The 24,284-nt window shown below is 43.2% G+C and overlaps 1 protein-coding gene across 3 annotated transcripts in view; it reads right to left on the bottom strand.

Moving 5' to 3' along the window:
• SLC8A1 (solute carrier family 8 member A1) overlaps nt 1-24,284 on the bottom strand; it is a 1,060,009-nt gene that overhangs the window by 774,723 nt on the left and 261,002 nt on the right. The window lies entirely within an intron of this gene.

Here is a 24,284-nt window from a genome sequence, read left to right as displayed (position 1 = left end):
AAGGATCGCTGGTAAGTTGCAAGTGCTTCCTCACACCTCAGAAAGCCTGACGCGTTTCGAACGGCAATCGTTCTTTTTCGAAGGCTCCATTGTCCAGTCACCTGCATGCTAGTTTAATTAAGTATCCGCCGAGCAGCAATGTCCCCGCCCCAAGGGGCGTCAGCACTGCAAGTGCCGCTGGTACTCGTAGTTTCTCCAGTGAGTGCTGCAGGAAAGGCAATGCAAAGTATTACCCATGTGGGTTAGGGATGAGGAGACACGGAGCAGCCTCTTGCTTTTACAAGTCCTTAACACCGGAACTCCCCTGCTCCAATTGCAGTAACCCCAGTGAGTCACTGCTGGATCCGCCGTGGCAGTGGGGCATCTTCGCGACCGGGCTGGCCGCAAAAATTCTCACATCAACAAAGTTACCCTTGTGAAGACGCCACACACTTAGGGGAGCTTGAACCTTTCTTTTATTAAGGATCGCTGGTAAGTTGCAAGTGCTTCCTCACACCTCAGAAAGCCTGACGCGTTTCGAACGGCAATCGTTCTTTTTCGAAGGCTCCATTGTCCAGTCACCTGCATGCTAGTTTAATTAAGTATCCGCCGAGCAGCAATGTCCCCGCCCCAAGGGGCGTCAGCACTGCAAGTGCCGCTGGTACTCGTAGTTTCTCCAGTGAGTGCTGCAGGAAAGGCAATGCAAAGTATTACCCATGTGGGTTAGGGATGAGGAGACACGGAGCAGCCTCTTGCTTTTACAAGTCCTTAACACCGGAACTCCCCTGCTCCAATTGCAGTAACCCCAGTGAGTCACTGCTGGATCCGCCGTGGCAGTGGGGCATCTTCGCGACCGGGCTGGCCGCAAAAATTCTCACATCAACAAAGTTACCCTTGTGAAGACGCCACACACTTAGGGGAGCTTGAACCTTTCTTTTATTAAGGATCGCTGGTAAGTTGCAAGTGCTTCCTCACACCTCAGAAAGCCTGACGCGTTTCGAACGGCAATCGTTCTTTTTCGAAGGCTCCATTGTCCAGTCACCTGCATGCTAGTTTAATTAAGTATCCGCCGAGCAGCAATGTCCCCGCCCCAAGGGGCGTCAGCACTGCAAGTGCCGCTGGTACTCGTAGTTTCTCCAGTGAGTGCTGCAGGAAAGGCAATGCAAAGTATTACCCATGTGGGTTAGGGATGAGGAGACACGGAGCAGCCTCTTGCTTTTACAAGTCCTTAACACCGGAACTCCCCTGCTCCAATTGCAGTAACCCCAGTGAGTCACTGCTGGATCCGCCGTGGCAGTGGGGCATCTTCGCGACCGGGCTGGCCGCAAAATTCTCACATCAACAAAGTTACCCTTGTGAAGAAAACTAGCATGCAGGTGACTGGACAATGGAGCCTTCGAAAAAGAACGATTGCCGTTCGAAACGCGTCAGGCTTTCTGAGGTGTGAGGAAGCACTTGCAACTTACCAGCGATCCTTAATAAAAGAAAGGTTCAAGCTCCCCTAAGTGTGTGGCGTCTTCACAAGGGTAACTTTGTTGATGTGAGAATTTTTGCGGCCAGCCCGGTCGCGAAGATGCCCCACTGCCACGGCGGATCCAGCAGTGACTCACTGGGGTTACTGCAATTGGAGCAGGGGAGTTCCGGTGTTAAGGACTTGTAAAAGCAAGAGGCTGCTCCGTGTCTCCTCATCCCTAACCCACATGGGTAATACTTTGCATTGCCTTTCCTGCAGCACTCACTGGAGAAACTACGAGTACCAGCGGCACTTGCAGTGCTGACGCCCCTTGGGGCGGGGACATTGCTGCTCGGCGGATACTTAATTAAACTAGCATGCAGGTGACTGGACAATGGAGCCTTCGAAAAAGAACGATTGCCGTTCGAAACGCGTCAGGCTTTCTGAGGTGTGAGGAAGCACTTGCAACTTACCAGCGATCCTTAATAAAAGAAAGGTTCAAGCTCCCCTAAGTGTGTGGCGTCTTCACAAGGGTAACTTTGTTGATGTGAGAATTTTTGCGGCCAGCCCGGTCGCGAAGATGCCCCACTGCCACGGCGGATCCAGCAGTGACTCACTGGGGTTACTGCAATTGGAGCAGGGGAGTTCCGGTGTTAAGGACTTGTAAAAGCAAGAGGCTGCTCCGTGTCTCCTCATCCCTAACCCACATGGGTAATACTTTGCATTGCCTTTCCTGCAGCACTCACTGGAGAAACTACGAGTACCAGCGGCACTTGCAGTGCTGACGCCCCTTGGGGCGGGGACATTGCTGCTCGGCGGATACTTAATTAAACTAGCATGCAGGTGACTGGACAATGGAGCCTTCGAAAAAGAACGATTGCCGTTCGAAACGCGTCAGGCTTTCTGAGGTGTGAGGAAGCACTTGCAACTTACCAGCGATCCTTAATAAAAGAAAGGTTCAAGCTCCCCTAAGTGTGTGGCGTCTTCACAAGGGTAACTTTGTTGATGTGAGAATTTTTGCGGCCAGCCCGGTCGCGAAGATGCCCCACTGCCACGGCGGATCCAGCAGTGACTCACTGGGGTTACTGCAATTGGAGCAGGGGAGTTCCGGTGTTAAGGACTTGTAAAAGCAAGAGGCTGCTCCGTGTCTCCTCATCCCTAACCCACATGGGTAATACTTTGCATTGCCTTTCCTGCAGCACTCACTGGAGAAACTACGAGTACCAGCGGCACTTGCAGTGCTGACGCCCCTTGGGGCGGGGACATTGCTGCTCGGCGGATACTTAATTAAACTAGCATGCAGGTGACTGGACAATGGAGCCTTCGAAAAAGAACGATTGCCGTTCGAAACGCGTCAGGCTTTCTGAGGTGTGAGGAAGCACTTGCAACTTACCAGCGATCCTTAATAAAAGAAAGGTTCAAGCTCCCCTAAGTGTGTGGCGTCTTCACAAGGGTAACTTTGTTGATGTGAGAATTTTTGCGGCCAGCCCGGTCGCGAAGATGCCCCACTGCCACGGCGGATCCAGCAGTGACTCACTGGGGTTACTGCAATTGGAGCAGGGGAGTTCCGGTGTTAAGGACTTGTAAAAGCAAGAGGCTGCTCCGTGTCTCCTCATCCCTAACCCACATGGGTAATACTTTGCATTGCCTTTCCTGCAGCACTCACTGGAGAAACTACGAGTACCAGCGGCACTTGCAGTGCTGACGCCCCTTGGGGCGGGGACATTGCTGCTCGGCGGATACTTAATTAAACTAGCATGCAGGTGACTGGACAATGGAGCCTTCGAAAAAGAACGATTGCCGTTCGAAACGCGTCAGGCTTTCTGAGGTGTGAGGAAGCACTTGCAACTTACCAGCGATCCTTAATAAAAGAAAGGTTCAAGCTCCCCTAAGTGTGTGGCGTCTTCACAAGGGTAACTTTGTTGATGTGAGAATTTTTGCGGCCAGCCCGGTCGCGAAGATGCCCCACTGCCACGGCGGATCCAGCAGTGACTCACTGGGGTTACTGCAATTGGAGCAGGGGAGTTCCGGTGTTAAGGACTTGTAAAAGCAAGAGGCTGCTCCGTGTCTCCTCATCCCTAACCCACATGGGTAATACTTTGCATTGCCTTTCCTGCAGCACTCACTGGAGAAACTACGAGTACCAGCGGCACTTGCAGTGCTGACGCCCCTTGGGGCGGGGACATTGCTGCTCGGCGGATACTTAATTAAACTAGCATGCAGGTGACTGGACAATGGAGCCTTCGAAAAAGAACGATTGCCGTTCGAAACGCGTCAGGCTTTCTGAGGTGTGAGGAAGCACTTGCAACTTACCAGCGATCCTTAATAAAAGAAAGGTTCAAGCTCCCCTAAGTGTGTGGCGTCTTCACAAGGGTAACTTTGTTGATGTGAGAATTTTTGCGGCCAGCCCGGTCGCGAAGATGCCCCACTGCCACGGCGGATCCAGCAGTGACTCACTGGGGTTACTGCAATTGGAGCAGGGGAGTTCCGGTGTTAAGGACTTGTAAAAGCAAGAGGCTGCTCCGTGTCTCCTCATCCCTAACCCACATGGGTAATACTTTGCATTGCCTTTCCTGCAGCACTCACTGGAGAAACTACGAGTACCAGCGGCACTTGCAGTGCTGACGCCCCTTGGGGCGGGGACATTGCTGCTCGGCGGATACTTAATTAAACTAGCATGCAGGTGACTGGACAATGGAGCCTTCGAAAAAGAACGATTGCCGTTCGAAACGCGTCAGGCTTTCTGAGGTGTGAGGAAGCACTTGCAACTTACCAGCGATCCTTAATAAAAGAAAGGTTCAAGCTCCCCTAAGTGTGTGGCGTCTTCACAAGGGTAACTTTGTTGATGTGAGAATTTTTGCGGCCAGCCCGGTCGCGAAGATGCCCCACTGCCACGGCGGATCCAGCAGTGACTCACTGGGGTTACTGCAATTGGAGCAGGGGAGTTCCGGTGTTAAGGACTTGTAAAAGCAAGAGGCTGCTCCGTGTCTCCTCATCCCTAACCCACATGGGTAATACTTTGCATTGCCTTTCCTGCAGCACTCACTGGAGAAACTACGAGTACCAGCGGCACTTGCAGTGCTGACGCCCCTTGGGGCGGGGACATTGCTGCTCGGCGGATACTTAATTAAACTAGCATGCAGGTGACTGGACAATGGAGCCTTCGAAAAAGAACGATTGCCGTTCGAAACGCGTCAGGCTTTCTGAGGTGTGAGGAAGCACTTGCAACTTACCAGCGATCCTTAATAAAAGAAAGGTTCAAGCTCCCCTAAGTGTGTGGCGTCTTCACAAGGGTAACTTTGTTGATGTGAGAATTTTTGCGGCCAGCCCGGTCGCGAAGATGCCCCACTGCCACGGCGGATCCAGCAGTGACTCACTGGGGTTACTGCAATTGGAGCAGGGGAGTTCCGGTGTTAAGGACTTGTAAAAGCAAGAGGCTGCTCCGTGTCTCCTCATCCCTAACCCACATGGGTAATACTTTGCATTGCCTTTCCTGCAGCACTCACTGGAGAAACTACGAGTACCAGCGGCACTTGCAGTGCTGACGCCCCTTGGGGCGGGGACATTGCTGCTCGGCGGATACTTAATTAAACTAGCATGCAGGTGACTGGACAATGGAGTCTTCGAAAAAGAACGATTGCCGTTCGAAACGCGTCAGGCTTTCTGAGGTGTGAGGAAGCACTTGCAACTTACCAGCGATCCTTAATAAAAGAAAGGTTCAAGCTCCCCTAAGTGTGTGGCGTCTTCACAAGGGTAACTTTGTTGATGTGAGAATATATATATATATATATATATATATATATATATATATATATATATATATATATATATATATTACCTACTAGCGGTCGCCAGTAGGTATATATAGTTAGGATTTTTTCTCTATGGGATTTTTGAAAATTCTATGTCTAATAACTTTGGCGTTTGTGGACGGAATTGGCTGAAATTTTCAGGAAAATGGCACATTTTGTTTCTGAGCAGCCCTTAAAAATTTGGGGGGGGTTCGTCAAGGGGGGGCCGAGAAAAAAGGGGGGTCCCAAAACGTGTTTTTAACATTGAGTTTTCCATAGGGCGGTTGGCCTCACTTTTAGCCCGAACGGCTGAATGGATTTGCACGAAACTTGGCAAAATTGTAGGGACTGGTAGCCCGATGTGCCTTTTGTAGGTCTCAATATATGTGCTCCAGTGGATTTTGAGAAATTAACGTTTAAAAAAAGATATATATCTGTAACAGCGGACCGGGCAGCGTCCCAGGACGCGTACTTTTCGCGCAACGGAGCTTTGTGAAGCGAAGCTGATTGGTTCTCTGGCGTCTGTCAACATTCCAAAAAGTCCGTAGCGGCCGCCATCTTGTCTCTCGGTAGGATCGAGAGACAAGAGGAGGCCAAAACAAAGGGGGAAATAACCATAAGGGGGCATAGTAGATCCTCGCTGACCCCCTAGGTTTGATGTGGAGGTTTTAAAAGGGCCCCGCGGGGCAAAAAAAATAATAATAATAATAATCGAACGGCTGAATGGATTTGCACGAAACTTGGCAAAATATTAGGGACTGGTAGCCCGATGTGCCTTTGCTAGGTCTCAATATATGTGCTCCAGTGGATTTTGAGAAATTAACGTTCAAAAAAAGATATATATCTGTAACATCGCTCCGCTTCGCGTAACGGAGGTTTGCGAAGCTGATTGGTCATTCTGTCACTGGGCTATAGTTGGGCTACATCTGGCTGATATTTGGGCTACATTTGTTTTTTTGTGTGTCTGGCGGCCATCTTTGGGCTACATTGGGCTACATTGGGCTTCATTGGGCTACATTGGGCTACATTTGGGCTCCAACATATATATAGGCCAATGTAGCCCAATATATATTTTTCAAAGTTAATTTTCGTAAAAACCACTGGAGCATATATCTTGAGACATAGCAAAGGCACATCGGGCTACCAGTCCCTACAATTTTGCCAAGTTTCGTGGAAATCCATTCAGCCGTTCGAGCTAAAAGTGAGTCCAACCGCCTTATGGAAATGAAGGAAATGAATGGGTAATTTGTAATTAGCAAATAGCTAATCGCAAACTAGGAATGGTAAAGAATCGCTATTTATTCCTTAAAGTTCGCTATTTAGGAAATGCAAAAAACTTTGATGATACATATGGCGGTTCATCTCTAACAAGATAAGAAGCATAGGGATACATTTATGATGACTGGCGCATCACCAGGGATGTGTTAGTCATTCTGTGCCGCTGTTCCGTCACCTATGGTGTGCTGCATTTACAATGCGGCGCATCATGGGGCAAAAACAGCACAGATGCGTGATGTATCTGTGCCGTAAAGGTGGCGCATTGCTGGAGTTGTATCGCAAGTGTGATGAAGCTCCAGCAAGGGTCGGGGGTGCCCCTGTCGCAGGGTTTCTGTTCTCACACAGAACTGTGGACAGAGGATTGGAACCTCGGCGAATTAGGGTGTCCCAAAACTCACGTTAGTAATCAAAAACCCCTTAGCAAGCTAGGTACAGTGTCACATTGGATATAACAAACTCTCAATGTTTAGACAATCCAGAATATGAACTTATAGTACCTCAGGATACGTGGAACTCATGAACAGTCGGTCGTTATATATTTCTTAGAAACCAGAACATGGAGTTAAGAAGAACACATGTGTATTTGAAATGTTTATTTACTAATGCCGTCTTCTCAGGCGTAGTATCTTAGATAATACAAGTACACATATTATCAGTAGCAAAATTACCAGCATAGTTACTAGTACATAAAAAGCGAATGGTGATAGTATGTTAACATGCTGTAAATGAATAAGAGTTAGCAACACTTATAAGCAGCCGCGGGCCGTGGAGGGAGTTACGGTGAGGCAGGGAGGCGGGGAGGGGGAGAAGCAGGGTGGATAATACAAGTACACATATTATCAGTAGCAAAATTACCAGCATAGTTACTAGTACATAAAAAGCGAATGGTGACAGTATGTTAACATGCTGTAAATGAATAAGAGTTAGCAACACTTATAAGCAGCCGCGGGCCGTGGAGGGAGTTACGGTGGGGCAGGGAGGCGGGGAGGGGCAGGGTAGAGAGGGCTCCACCCTGCTTCTCCCCCTCCCCGCCTCCCTGCCTCACCGTAACTCCCTCCACGGCCCGCGGCTGCTTATATCTCACCCTCCCTAATACACATATTATATTATTTGCTAAGAAGGTCTCTTTGTGTTGGTTTAGGGCGTGCCCATACTTTAGTGTCTTAGATTTGAAGGAATCACATCAGCATACACCAGCTCTCTCTTCATGTGAACCGCATCAACTGTTGTGTATGTGTGTTCGGCAAAGCAATATAAAACCCGCCTCATGCCCAGAATTGGCAGAAGTTGCACTTATGTTATGAGTATGAAGTCGTGGAGATCAGACCTCATAACAATTCTGTATCGTGTTGTTCTTGAAACTTTAGCACTCGCTGTACAGATATAGTTTAACAAGCAAAGCAGATAGTAGAGCAATAACATATTATTCTCATGTAAACCACGATGAACTACTAGGTGGAAAGCTAAAGCAACAACTAAGTGTCGTGTGCAGAAGTTGCAAAAAAGGAAAAATGGCGTTTAAACCGGTAATGAGCCCATGCTAACTTAACACGGTGTAAAGATATCCAGGACCTAGATGACACCTCCCCATGATCCGGAAACGAACTGAATAAGATAATAGAAGTGCCATCTCATGAGAGCAGATTGCAAGTTTATATGTGGACGGTCCGCAAGGTAAAGCATTAAAAACTAGGAAAATTTAATGCTAAAGAAAAATAAAACAGCCAAGTACTTTATCGAGTCTTAAGCCGATAGGCAAGGTAAATAATAAAAACTTGACAAATAAGTCAATGAATTGTCAATGAAATGCTAGTACTCAGCATATCAAACATGAAAAAGGTCTATGACATAACTGTGTATGCAAAATAAGCTGCAACAGCCTCCAATAGGAAGTCACCGTCTTCATCCGAAAACAGTTCAGCCATCCAATTTAAAAGCGGAAAAGAACATACGTGCTCTCCCAGCACCGGATCCTCTATCACCATCAGAGGACAGCTCGGTGGGTTTTCAAGAAAGCTCTGTTCCAAGAAAGACTGTGCTGCCGCCAGTAAATTCCAGGGACCAAGTAGTCCATGCATCAATGCCACAGCCATAATCCTTTCGCCAGGACAAACCAACTCGTGAGTAATGATAGGAGTCATCAGCTGATTAAAGTCGACGTCAGGAGAAACCGGTCCGCAGAGACACAAATCAATGGCCCAATCGAAATCACAGGTCAGGCAGTGAAATACAGGCTGGACACAGGTGAAGTAGGAGAATCGAAAAGATAATCCATATGCCGTGCTTAATATCGCCAACGGCATTGTGCCATAATATTCTAGCATGCGATTGCGGAACAGTGTCAGCAGCTGCAGGGTGGGAGGTTGCATAGGAGGGACATCCATATTTAAAAATGTAAAAAAGCACAAGAGCGTCCGCTGGTAATGCAAGTAAAAATGCCAATCCACGAAGCAGAGTGGAGAAAATAGAATGAAAGAAAGCAGGGATGACTCCAAAGATTTTCTCAAATGAAGTCACGAGACCACTGGTAACAACTTTAAAAAAGTGCGCCAGGGCCTTTGTGGAGGATGCGTTAAAGATAGTCCGAACCATCTTGCTGAAATTGAAAGGCAAATCTGAATTGAAAAGGGTCTGCACCTCTGTACGGGTGTTCGCTATGTGAAGCACGAAAGTTTCACGGGCCGAACTCAAGGCCACCTCTCTCTGAGACAAAAGAGCTCTTATTCTTGCCATGCCGTTGAAATCTCTCCCAAGGTTGGTATTTGTGGCCAGATTGAAAATTTCCTATGTTCATGTGTGGGAGGAAATAGAACATTTCTGCAGCAAATAACCCGTTCACTTACTGTTACGATAAAAGGAATACTTTTAATTAACTCAGAACAATCTTCATTATTGAGCATCAAATAACTACCATTTTCCAACAACTTGAACGTGGGGATGATAGCAGGAACTGGCGTGCCTTGCAACACGCAAGCCATATTTGGTCGGTGTTTGTTGCATGAACCGTGTAACTGTATGTGCCTACACATTAGTGAATGATCTGGCGTCTCAGTGCATTCCTCTCCATTCAGATAAACTTCTTGATCATCTTTGAAACATCTGTATGTGTATGGAAGCGACCAGACCTCATGAAGAAAAGCACTACCTAAAGGTTCATAACGACCTATTGGTATATATTTCATACAATTTGAAAACTTATATAAAGCAAAAGGCAGCGTTATTAAACCGTGGATAAGGCACGTTGCCAAAAAACCCGCAATCCTCTGCTGATGATGTCACGAGCGAAACAAAAAAAATATTTAAAAAAAAATTATTAATAAACATATAAAATATATTTTTGGATTTAAAGAAGAATACATTTTACAGATATAGATATTAGCTTTTAAAAAACCAATGAAATTCACTGAAAAAACCATAGGTTATAGACCATATATAGTTAGGAATTAGCATTTAAAAACCCTTATTTTACTCACACAAAACCATTGAAATTCCATATATAGTTAGTTGTACTAACTATATATCGCGCACCCGCAATCCACTGCTGATCCTGTCACATATTACATCATTCATGACATGGTCAGTGACATCACTGATGACATCACTGATGACATCTCAAATGACATCACTGATGACATCACTGATGACAACATCCAGTGACTGTATGTTTCTGTAAAGTTAAAATATGTCTTACATATTGAAGAATGAGTGGATGTATAAGTGTCTGGATGAAGGATTTAGTAGGTGCATGACTGACTGTATAAGTGAGTGATTAAATGTGTCTCACTGAGTGCATGGGTTAGTGACTAAACTGTTTTAAATTGTGCATTATTGTGTCTGTTGTTCTGTAATCTGATGCATGTGTTGATCAGTAGCTAAATGAGTAACTATATGGGTTATTGATTGGTTGCCCAAGCATTTGTATGGGAGACTGAGTGTGTGTGTGGGTGGCTGGGAGGTGTATGACTCTGTGCATAGATGTGTGAGCAGTTGATTCACTAGATGTATGGGTTCAAAAGTGCATGTGGAAACAGCTGTATGGGCGGTTGACTGTGTGCATGAGTGTATTGGTGAGTGAATGGATATCTCAGTGCTACATGTCAAAGTAAGTACATATGTAAAATACAGTACATGTGAGAGTTGACATATATAAATAACTGTGCATAGGAGCCAGTGAATGTGTGAGTGGCTGTATGCATCATTGTGAACTTGTATCCAGGATTGTATAAGAGAGTAAATATGTTTTAGTATATGTTTGAATAAGTAAGGTGTGTATAACTGTATAGTTGAGAAAATGGAGGTGTGATTGATTCTTTGCATGACTGACTAGGTGTCTGAGTAACTCCATGGATGAGTGACAGTCTGTGAGTGTATGTTTACACTGAGTGTATCTAAGGTTATATTAGAGTCTGAAGAGGTTCATTGTATTATCACATGAATGATGTCATCAGTGATGTGATCAGTAATGTCAAATGAGATGTCATCAGTGATGTCATCAGTGGTGTCATTTGAGATGTCATTAGTGATGTCATCAGTGATGTCATTTGAGATGTCATCAGTGATGTCATCAGTGATGTCACTGACCATGTCATGAATGATGTAATATGTGACATGATCAGCAGTGGATTGCGGGTGCGCGATATATAGTTAGTACAACTAACTATATATGGAATTTCAATGGTTTTGTGTGAGTAAAATAAGGTTTTTTAAATGCTAATTCCTAACTATATATGGTCTATAACCTATGGTTTTTTCAGTGAATATATATATATATATATATATATATGGGAAACAACCTTTACAACACAACTTTTACAACGCACTAACATTACAACGAAACTTTTACAACGCAACATCCATTACATAGCATGCCATTAAAACGCATGACACTACAAAGCATACCATACAACGCATGTCATTACAATGCAGTCATTACAACGCATACCATTACAACGCATACCATTACCATCCAACACTTACCCTACTGTTACACCCCCTGTAGTTAGAATAGTAATTTTTACCCCTACACTATCCAACACATACCCTACTGTTACACCCCCTGGAGTTAGAATAGTAATTTTTACCCCTACACTATCCAATACTTACCATACATGCAATGTAATGTTATGCGTTGTAATGGTATGCGTTGTAAAGGTAGTATGCAGTGTAATGGAATGCGTTGTAAAGGTAGTTTAAAAAAATTCCTTGTAACGGCATGCGTTGTAATGGAATGCGTTGTAATGGATGGTGCGTTGTAAAAAATGCGTTGTAAAGGTGTGCGTTGTAAAAGTATGCGTTGTAACGTCATACAACCATATATATATATATATATATATATATATATATATATATATATATATATGCGTGTGTGTGTGTGTGTGCATGTGTGCGTGTGGTTGTAGATTTTCTATTTTTATCTCCAATGGGGAAATAGTTTTGTTTAACATATTTAGGAAAAGGCATTCCTGTTAAACAATATTTTAGTTACCATATTCTAGTTCCACAGTGAAGAGGACATTATGAAAATTTCTGAGGGCTCATCTGTGACTTATAATAGGTATCTGCAGCACAGTTCAGCTCCATGCAGTATTAGTCAGTGAAGAGTTACTGATGGAAAATATAAAAGGCCAATTCAAACAAGTATTTACAAGTTCAGTGGTCTCCACCACTGCTCCTCTTGGAGGTGTCATCGCTTTTGTGATGGGAGCACAAATATGCTGGCTGATTATCATCAGATGTGGAGTGGAAATAAACCACAAATCTATGTCAAATAGCGCAAAGGCTCTATAAACTCTACAGCAGTGGTGTAGCAAGACCTTCTTCGCCAATTGCGGCCCCCCGAGTCCGCCGCCCGCGGCCTTATGTAAGAGTGGGAGTCAGGCTGCTGCCCCCAAATCTCGTGCTGCCTGAGGTGGACCGCCCCCCGCCCTCCCTTGCTACAGTGGTGTAGCTCTATAGCCATTTAAATCAAGATGCAACACATCATTTATTATTATTATTAGTAGTAGTAGTAGTAGTACTAGTAGTAGTAGTAGTTGCATCAATAATAACATCGTAAAAAGCAGGAGAAGAACATTTTCTATGACTCACCTCTATGTGAGAAACAACTGGTTTCACTATAGTATCCTTCCCAGCATTCCCTTGAGGTACATTAGAAGCCAGCTGGTCAGGTGAAGTGCAAGAGCAGTCACATAATGTGGGGGAGCTCACCTTGTGATACTTGGAGAAGCATTCACTGTCCTCAGTCTTGCACCTTTCCCGAGCACCAACTATTGTGCAGTGCAATCATTACAGGAAGACAGACAGGCACTCTTAAATGGAACTGCCAATTTTAGTTTTTCACTAGTAACACTGATTGTGACTGGAAAATATTGATATTTGTTTGATACAGTGGTTCATTTTGTAGTCGGAACGCTTGCTGTAGGTTAATGATGATTAGATTATGGGAGAGGTAGACTGCAGGACAAGCTCTTTTCTAATGAATTGAATTGATTTAATTGAGTACAATGAATTAGATTGATTAGGCAGTGGTGAAGAGTAATGAAGAGGAATGGTTCCTGGATATTTTTTGCTCGAAAAGTAAGTTAAGAATAGGTCTTCCATTTTTATGCCAGAGGGTATGTATGATGGGGTATGCATAGTTTGTTTATTTATTGTTTTTCATCTGCTTAGTTACACGTAATTTTTGCTAGCAGAAGGCGTATTTACTCAAAAAAATGTAAGCATGAAACCTGTGAAACTGGGTGTGTACCAACGTCTGCATTAGTAAATCTTACCATATGCTCAAAGAATGGGAGGGAGCCAGTATCATACCCTATAGACACACACCGCCCACCGAAGGGTGGCCACTTAATACCTTCTACCAACCTGGCCGGACAGTTGGGGTCCCTTCATCAAATAAATCACGGGCTCTGGTACTCACAGGCACTCTGGGATATCGGCGCTCCAGAAGGGCCCCTGAGGTATGAATGCTAAGAGCCCCCCCTTGGAATGGGAGGGCATGGTAAACAGCAACAATGGCCCACTTCCCTCGAATGTTTCCCTAAATCTTCCTCCTGTCCGGGCTCCCTACGTTGTAGTACTCACTGGCGTCCCTGTATTAAAAAACATTGCTAGGAAAGACTAGTACACCCTAAGGAACAGAGTGACTCACTTGTTGTCCCTCCTGGGCACTGAAGGCCAGAATTTGGGCGATAGGCTCATTGTGGCTAGGAGGGTCGACTGGGTGGGACCTTCTCCTAAAACCCGTGTTGGGGATTTTATTGTTATCAATTTTGATTGCCAGGGTTCTGTCCACACATTTTTTAACCTTGCTAATTTGTGCATCCACTATACAGGCCCTACAAGTGGGCTATTTCTATCGGGCAGCCATTGCCCCAATCCCCTCATGGTCTTGTGTGGGCTCCAAATGTCATTATATTAGCAATAGTAGGCAGGCTGAGGCCAATGCATTCACTATAAAAACGACAAACAGGTTTGAGGCCCTGGGAGTGGATGCATTGGATTGATCCCTTGCCCCACAGATGTGATCAACCCAAGTATGACATGATCAGTGTTTGGGTCCAATAGGATGTTATCTGAATGATCAAATTCTGGGATCTTGTTGTGTGAGGTTCATGGTGTTACCCGAAATCAGGTCCAATGAGATTCCCAAAGTTAGACCTGCTTGGTTGGATGCCCTTGATAGGGACAATGTCATTTTACCCACTGTCACCGCAGGAAGCCGTACACAATTGAATACTAGTATTGCTTCTAGCGCCCAAGATTAGTGTCTTGGAATGTGGCCAAAGTAAAGGGTAAAAGATTCCACCCAGCCTGGCTCACATACTTTATACCGTTCACCATATTGTGTCTCCAGTAGATATGGGAGACAGAGGGATTGTTTTTCCTGGATGGATATATGTCCTTTTTTAACCCTGCCGTGCCCTCTTCGAGGGGATGCCTCAAAGGCTGTTTGTAAACCTGGGTCTCTCTATCATTAGATTGCAAGATGGAGCATTTGGCCACAACTTCCCCTAATGTGCAAGTAACTGTGTTTTCATAAACAGTGGTTGGTGGTTTTATTGGACATTGAGCTTAAGGACGATGTAAAAGCTAGTCTTCCTTTAGTAGGAGATTTTAACATACATCTATGCCCATGTTTTTTCACTTCATGTGACCATATCTATAGTGAAGGCACCTTATATCTTGAGCAAAGTGAAGCAAAAACCTGCTTGAATAATATTTTGGCTACATTTAATTTGGAATGTGTCATGGCTAATCATTTCAAAATGTGAATGGTCATTTTTCTTCCACTTTTGTTGACTGTGGAGTGAATTCAGCATTAGATTTTATTTTGATTACTGCATCTTTGCCGAATTGGTTATGTTCCTTTGATGTAAATATTACTGGCTTTAGCTATCACTATTGCATTTTTGTCGATATTAGTAGCTTGTTTGTATGAGTCCCCATACAAAGCATCACATCCCAGTTGGATGGTAAGGTAACTGATTAAAATGGTCTAAAATTATCCCTGAAGATTTCTCAAAGAGCCTAATAGTTGCTATGGGTAAGGAATTTGACTTGTGCTTGGGAACTTCTAAATTCACCTGGCCATTCGAGAATACTTTGCTGTTATATCTAAAAAGAATGTTTAAAACTCTTGCCCTGGAATCTCTGCAGGATATACCTGATGAAGCCATTAAGGTACCAAGGCAACTGATAAAAGACCGGTACAGGGATTACCTTTGGGGCAAAATGATTAAAAACTGTGTATCAGGTGGTCTAAAAGATCTTTTTCTACACCATAAAATTATCCCTCACTATGAAGCACCTGTAGACGGGATACAGAGCTCCCTTCCAAGGCAACAGTATTTGAAGTTTGGATTGGGTACCCTTCCATTAACCAAGTTTTATGGGATAAACGAGGTTATGATGGATCTTGAAGGAAATTGCACCTGTAGTTTAGGCACGAAGTGCGATATTTTGCACATATTGTTAGATTGTCTTAAGGTCCTTGATACACGGAAATTGTTTTTATGACCAGTATTTATAAAATATGGTACAAAGAACCATGCACAGGCAGCAGAATTGCTAACGGAAATGATTAACTTGGATATTGCATGTGCACTGGGTAGATTTATGCTTGAGGCTAAAAAAGTTTTTAATGTATATAAAACCAGGATTTTATGAAATTCATTTTAGGATAACAGGATAGGAAAGAAAATAACTATTTATTATGGTACTGTATTTTTTATTGTGTATATACGATTATGATATTGTATTATGGAAAGAAGGAAATGTTCCATTATTTTTATGTTTAAGGACCAATCGTCTAAATAAACATTACTTTGAAGGGAAAAAAATAAATAAAATAATTGAGTTTACAGGTAGATGGGGGAACACCAATGAATCTAGTAAATCCTGCCCAGTGGGCAAAGTGAGCTTTGATACCACCATCCATTTTGTATTCTTCTGCCCACCTACACTATCACTCTTAAGAAATGGATTATTCAGTGTGTCGTCTTCTGGGAATAAGGACCCTTAGGGCAGCCTTAAGTTTACTGAAATCCGAGAAAAGGGAAGTATTCATGATTGATATGGCCAAATTTCTACATGCAGCATGGTTTATAAATATGCGGATATGAAGTACAATTGTTATCTTCAGCACTTGGTAGAACTTGTAAATTGCTAGGATCATTATGCATAGAATATCCTATGTCGTAATGTAAGCTATCAGATTTTGCATACCCAACCTAGAAGGTGGGCTGCAACTCTATGGACCATGGAATGAGGGAGGATACAGCCCTGTTTGATTTAGCGTAGATTGATCAATATTTTAGGGGGAAACTGCAGTAGTACCTATCTTGTACACCAAGGGCAATTGTGGCAACAGGCTTCTCAGTTCTTTACTCTTCTTTTTCTTAATTGAGTTTTTCTACATTTTATTTTTTTAACCTTCTGGAATTGCTAAGATGTGATTATTGCTTATACATATTGCTGTATTTATTTGTATGTGTTTTATGGATTTGTAATCCGAAATAAACAATTGGAATTGACTCATGCCTGGGGGACCCTTTTGATGAGGTTGCTTTTCTGAGGGCATAGCATAAGATCCAAACAAATGTTAGAACCAGATTACCCTTCCTCCTAAAATGGTTAGCAAAAATAAACCCAGATGATTTAATAAAGATTGGGCTGAGACCCACAAATTGCTATTGTTCACATCTGAAGCTCAGCCTAAAGATCGATGCCTAATATCTTGCAGGCGTAGAGCATATAAGAGAGCAAAAAAGGGAACTCAGAGAGGACGCCTGGTCTGACCTGATGGAATCCTCGTCCAAGGCAAACAGTAGTCAATTGTGGGAGAAAGTTAATCGCCCTCCATTCAATGGCAATGGTGCACATGTCACTTCTTCCCACATTTCCCCTGAGAAGTGGAGTGAGCATTTTGAGGGCATTAAGGTTCTGAGGATTGTGTTTACTTGCATGGGCCCCCAATTACTGCTTCAGTGCCAGAACAGTGTAGCTTAACATCTGATGTGGAGGAGGTTGAGCTAGCAATTGAATGCATGATAAGTCATAAGACCCCTGGTCCCAACAGGATCCCAGCTTACCTGTTCAAGATGCTACCTAGCATGTTAGCCCCAATGTCTGCTTGATTATTACATCTGGCTTTATGTACAGGGTTACCACATGCATGGTCTCAGTCTATCACTATTCCTGTCTATAGCAAGGGCTCAAGGGGTCTTCCATGTTGCTACAGGCCCATTTCCCTGAAATACTTGGTCGTCAAGGTAATAGGCAAGGAGATCCTAGCAAGAGCCATGTCATTGGCTGATGAAGGGTCCATTTTTTATGATTTGCAATATGGCTTCCAACCAGGCTTGGGTACCTGTGACCAGTGTTTACATTTTTACATGCTGATCAGCAAATATACTATTGCAAAATCAGGATCATTATTCATTTCATATATTGATTTATCCTACTCCTTTGATGAGGTGAATTGAGCCAAACTCTGGCCGATCTTACTGGACATGGGGTTGGACATAGCTATCATTGGCTTTCTCAGTGAGTAACTGAGACGAGGGCGGTTGTTTGATAGAACATAGATGGGTCTTGCTCTAAGCTCCTTTAGGTTCAGGAGTGAAGTTAGACAGGGATGTATAATGGCCCCTTTTTTTATTCACATTGTATGTGAATGACTTGGGGGCTAGGTTACTTGAAAAGCCAGTTGATTGCCTACGAATAGGTTCCCACCAGCTACCTGCATTGCTATATGCAGATGATACTAGTTTACTGGCAAGAACAGCCCTTGGTCTCCATACATAGCTTGATGGTTTTATGCAATATATGAACAGTTTAGATCTCCGTACTAATTACAACAAATCACATGTGGTGGTGCTGGGACCCAAAAAGACCAGGCTGAAATCTTTTCATGTCCACGACAACAGCCTGTCCAGGGTCCAGACTTATATCCATTTAGGCGTTGTTTTTGATGAACGGACTACATTGGTTCCCCTGATAAAATCTAAGAGATTAGCACTGTCAAGAAGCATAGGAACACTCTTTTAATTTTCTACTTGAATAGGTAGCTAGTCACTTGGTGCCCTGATTAAGGCTTACCAGGCTAAATCATTCTCAGTAGCCACCTATGGTAGCGATGTCTGGGTTATGTCTAATAACTTTTAGCATCTTCAAGTAGTTGAAAATGGAATCTGTAGGTGCTTATTAGTGGTTCCTGCTTCTTCCTCCACTTTTAACATTCAAGAGGAGCCAGGGGTGCTGTTTGTCGGATTGTATTGCCCTCCACCCTTGATTAGGTCACTTAGTATCTGGGAGCGATTGGAAGACCATCTAGATAGAGAGATAATCAGGGATTGCTTGGAGCTCGTTGGGTGGAGGTCAGTTTGATGGCTGATGTACATCAGGGGCAAATTTGCAAAACTAGATAGGCTTGCTTTGTTTGAGTTGCCCTCTTCCATAACAGAAGCATATTGCATGGACCCAGGATATCTTTTTATTATGGAGGAAAAGTGAGAGGGAGGCAATTGAGTTGGAGAAACCCCTGGTCTGAGAACATGCATTGATTGTAACAGTTCCCGCCATTGAACCATATCAGCTTAGCACTGTTAATGTTCACCATTGTTTCCACCTTACCATATTTAGGTTTAAAAGTAAGTCTTGAATAGTACCAGTAGATGACTGTAGCAGACAATGTTTCTCAGGGCCAGTTTCTGTGTTAACCAACATCTTGCTCACTGGCGTAACGAAACTTGGGGGGAGGGGGCCTGCAAGGTACGTGGACGGGTCCCCTCCAGAATCAATCAGGAACTCTGGGCCGTGGCTCTGTACTGAGGGCACCCCCTGGAGCTTGCCCCTACTGCCCCCACACCGCAGGGACTGTAGGAGCCTCTGTTATGCCACTGCTGATATGCTGTGATCTCCTGAAACTGTTTATATGTGATGCAGCCTCCCTGAAGAAAAGCTAGAAAAAATTGTGTGAAGCAAAATTTCACGAAATTCACTTAACATGCTATTCTGAAATTTAGTGAATTTCTTCGGCATAATTAAAATTTTTATCAGGCCCAAAAAATTACCCAGAATCCACTGGAGACAATATCCTCACGAGCAGTGGGCATCCTTGCCAAATTTCTCTTTGTCGCTGTTTATAGTTGTATAAAACAACAGAGGAACGCTGCGACACGCAAGACTGCCAGAGATGAACGAATTTGATCAAGCCTTGGAAATACAAAGGTAACCCGCTGTACTGAAGGAATTGCAATATATTGCCCATCTGCGCCCCATCTACGTGTACCCATCTTAACATGGCCGGCTGACCTGCAAGTTCAGTTCACATGAAATGATGGATGCGTTCATCAAAGAAGCTCCTAGCAAGCAGAAAGAGATGAACCTACAAGCTGGTGTCACATTACCTGGTGGAGCGAAACAAGGCACTTGACAGCAATGTATGACTTTACCTTTAATTGAGACATCTTTCCTTACTACTAAGATGGAATAGAGAGCGAGAGAGAGTCATGTCTGATAGTGTAGAAACTGAAAAAAGTCAATGTAACATATTGCTACTGTTATTGTCTTACATCGACCTCACCTTAAACTATATTTCTTTGCATCAGACATGCCACAAGGAGGAAGGAGTAGACAGTTGAATATTTCAAACGGAATATTTTCTTTGTTTAACAATTTAACCAATTGTATGGCATAGTCAAAGAAATGTGTAGAGATGGAAACATGGAGGTAAGACAAGCACAAAGACACAGCAAATATGTTGCTAGAATATAGAGGCCTGAATATCCTATGACAAACATATTGTGTCCTAAATATCGCTTTCAAAAATATTCTATTATTCGAGTAAATAATAGAATATGTACACCAAATTGAGCAATATCGTGATATTTTTTTCACAGCTATTTAGGTCAGATTATTTATGTCAACCATATTTTTGTTATTGACATTGTGACATACACCATCCTTCTAGAGTATAAGAACTAATAAACGTAATATTTGAACGAAAGGAACATTTAACATTTTGAGTTTCTTTAGTTTTTGCTCAATGCCTAGAAATGATGCACTTTTAAGCAGATGCCTTGCCCTCCACCTCCAGTACGGCTTAGACAACAAGGACCTCTACGTGTCACAGGAATGCCCCAGAGAATGCTTAGGTGCAAGGGTTACTGGAAGGTCGAACGGGGTCGGGCATGATACAAAAATCGATTTCAAGGTCGCATTTCAATTTGATTTCCTGCATCAGCAAAAACGACTCAGAGAAGTGCAAATCCTTCCGTTTATTGATTTGACTTGTTAAAACTAAAAATACTTAATGCCTGAAATTGGCTGCTACACTGTATGTTTGAATTTTAAAACATACGTGTTGGAGATAAGCAAACTCAAACTCCATCTCCCTGTCTTACTACCCGGGGTTCCTCTTGAATTTGACTGGACGACAAATGTTGTCAAAGCCAACAGTGTTGCCTTTTGCGTAGTAGAAGGAATTATCTACAGAGCAGGAAGGGCACTGGCAGCAGCAATGCAAGCAGTGGTGGCCAGCCGCGGTCGGTAGGGGAGTACCTGCCGGGGCAGTGATGTGGGGAGGGGAGGGGCAGGGTGGGGGTTAGTAATGTATGGATAATGGAGGTTTGCAGGTAAGTAAACATTTAAATAAATCAAACGAATTTCGTTGCGAGCACTGCATCCCCAAATGCAATGCAGTGTGCGCAACGAAATTCGTTTGATTTATTTAAATGTTTACTTACCTGCAAACCTCCATTATCCATAAATTACTAACCCCCACCCTGTCCCTCCCCCTCCCCACCTCACCGCCCCGGCAGGTACTCCCCTACTGACCGCGGCTGGTGGTGGCTCCTCCACTATGACAGAGGAGCGTCGCCCCACTGATTTCAGACAGTGCGAGAAGAGGAAGCATAACATGATAATAACTTTCAGTTATTATCATGTTATGTTTCCTTTATGGGCAGGAGGGTGGGTAGGGCTGCTCTGCTCATGGAGCAGGGCATGGGCGGAGTGGTTTGCCCACTCAAGTGCGCAATGACTGTTTGGTAGGCCCTCTCGGGCCGCACAAAGCAGTTATGTGCACTGTCCTGTTCTCCATGCAGGCTGCATTACATCATCCATGGAGAACATGCCCACGCCATGTGACGGCGTTCAGACCAATTACAACACTGCACTGCAGCATTGTGATTGGCTTTGGGGAGGGAGCCTGGCTGCCTGCTTCCTGTCCTGGGGCAGACTCAGGAGAGCAGGAGCACAGAAGACATGGGACACAGCCTCGAGGTAAAAAAAATATATAATTTCTAAACCCTGCTCCCCCCGTGACCCCCCCACACCACTCCCCGCAACCTCCGCACCCCCACACCCGCAAGCCATGCAGGCTACCCCTGAATGCAAGATTCCCCTGCCTTACCATAGAAGTACAGTGTATACAATAGTAGTGCAAGCTTCACTTGTGCACAGAACAGGGACAGCAGGACAATATAGCTTTCCTCACATATAATACACAAACAGCACAACAGTTGTAGAGGAGGCTACTCTCATACACATGTAACGAACAGCTTCAGCACCTGCTGCTGCAATGCAAAGCAGACAGAGGGATAATGTATGGACGGCACATGTACAAGCTGCATCAAACTACAGAAGTGATTACACATTACTTCTTACAACCTAAGATAACAGACAATTAATCGTATATCTTTATTATGTTTTAGATTACAGGGAAAGATCAAATGAGTTTCTTTACTCTCTATTAGATGACAGGTGACTATTGGATTTGAAATAAAGATGATTACAGAGATTACTTTAGCTTGCTTTAGTTTAAAGAAAACTCTGATTTATTACCCTGCTTGACAGCAGAAGGACGTTACGCCTCTATATTGCCTCTTTATTCCATAACAGAAGTTTTTGAGTGACTTTATGGTGCATTCGAGTGCAGAAAGAGATTACTCTGACTATTTCGTATGGCAATATCTTACAGAAACAGTCTACTCTGATTGCTGCACCCTGAATTAGAATGCAGAAGATCCCTTTTAGATATTTAACCTTGTATTAGATTACAGTATTAAATTACCATGTGGCTTCACCCAATATCAAACTTACTCGGCTGACTTATGTATTAGATCCAAATAGAATGTTCTCTGCATTCAGTTTTTAATTAGATAAACGTACTGTGGCTGTTTAATCTTACATTAGGTAGCAAATCATTATTCTGAATATTTGAGCCAGTCTAGGGTATGGGAGTTTACTGTGATTTTTGTTATCCCGTATTAGATTACACAGATGTATTACTCTAATAATTTACAATGAATTCTTTATAGAAGCTGGTTACTTTGCCTTACATTAAAATAAGGACATGTTCTGATCATGTCGCCATAAGTGTGAATACAGATTGCTATACTGATCATGTTATCTTATTTTTATTGCATAACGTGATTACTCTGATTGATATTCCACTAATGGTACTGATGAATTACAACAGTCAGTCCCTTTATAATCTAATATATTACAGATGATCAGTAGTTTAATGTGTTTACCCTGCATTGCCATGCAATTAATAAAATAAGGTGATTGCTCCTAATTATATACCCTGCTTTGCTTGTAATACATTTAAAGAGCATTTCATCATAAAATGATATTTCTCTGATGTTGCCTACTTCCATTTGGTTGATACAGGTTATGTTAACAATTTTAATCTGTATTAAAGCATAGCAGGAACGGACACTGATAACTTTGAACACCACCATATCAGAGGAGACCAGACTGATATCTTCGCCCTGTATTAGCTAATAGGCTATTGTTTATATTCTTAAGGGATAAAATAGACAAATTGCTGTAACTACCCAACCATACTTGGATTAAGGAAATAAATTAGGCCAGTTGATCGATCGTTCTTTAGCCAGATTTCAGAAGAAAATGACTTTGAAAGCTCTATGCAACAATAGGCTTACTTTGATTACTGCACCCTGCCCCAAAATAGACTAATTGATTAATAATTGGTGCATTACATTGAAGATGATTGCTCTAATTATGGTTCACTTTAACAGAAGGGAATTACATCCCTAACAAGGTCAATAAAAGAGAGTTTAAGATAATTTCTTTACCATGCGTCAAATGACATCAACATATTGTGCGCAGTACTTTACTTTAAAAACGATTACTGAAGAATCAATAATCTGTTCATTTAAACCATTAAAATGTTTACCTAAGTGATTACCCTGCTCTATGTTATCAAATAGATTCAACAATTTGTTCTGCCCATTATTGGATTATGGAAATATGCTACTATAGATGCTAATTGCAGAAGAAGCTTATTATCATTAATTTGCTCCTTATTAGATTACTCAACGGGATTACATTGATTTACTTTGTATTATGTTAAACATTTGTGTTTTTACTTTGAACATTCTGCACTGCATTTGATACTAATCGAGGTTACTGCAATAATGTTGCCCCTTACAGAACTACAGAAGCAATTTCCTTTTCAATTTCGTATTAGATTGCAGATTACACTACTTACTTCACAATTCACTAGATCACTGTAAAATATTCTACAGTTTGAGTTGCATTAAATCGGTCCAGAATAGTGCTGTGCAATTTCCCCATTTTGTAGAAACGTGTAATTTTTCCCCAACAATTTCTCAGAATGACTATTTCATCCTGTGACCAACTGTGCTAAATACAAGTTTACCATTTGTTGGCCTGCTATCAGATAGCGCTGCTGTGTAGCATGTCAACAACCATACACAAAACCAGTAGATTTCGCAGTGGTAAAACCTAGTGGCTTTGCCAACGCTTCTTTTTACCAGATCCTACTGAAAAAAATATGCAAGTAGTAGTTGCTATGTGTTATCGAGCATGGGCGCAGGCACCATTCCATTCTTTTAGCTGTTGAACTGCCTCTAATTTAAAGATATAAATAACCCACCATGATTCCAGGGCACCGCACAGAGGTACTAATGTCACCGAACCCCTGGAGGCTTTTACAGACTCACTAAAGAGTCTTGGGCTACGATTTTCCGATATTACACGCCGCTTGTCCAGAATTTGCAGCAACAGCAATAGCTTATTGCATCTGTGAATGATGAAATGCAGCGCACTCGTTAGGCTCCTGTGCGCATGAATGCAAAGATGCTTCCCTTTCTACAGCTCGTAGAACCTGTGCCAGAGATCACTCTCACTTCATTAGCTCCCAGACCCCCCTCCAGGGAAAGCGTGTTTTGTTTTGGTATTTTTTTTCCGCTGGTGCCTGGGAAAAGCACTCCTCGGGGACACCGGCC

Source organism: Lissotriton helveticus, chromosome 6, assembly GCF_964261635.1.
Source record: "Lissotriton helveticus chromosome 6, aLisHel1.1, whole genome shotgun sequence".
NCBI lineage: Eukaryota > Metazoa > Chordata > Amphibia > Caudata > Salamandridae > Lissotriton > Lissotriton helveticus.
The sequence above is the reverse complement of the archived record's forward strand: the minus strand, read 5'-3'. Positions and strand labels throughout refer to the sequence as shown.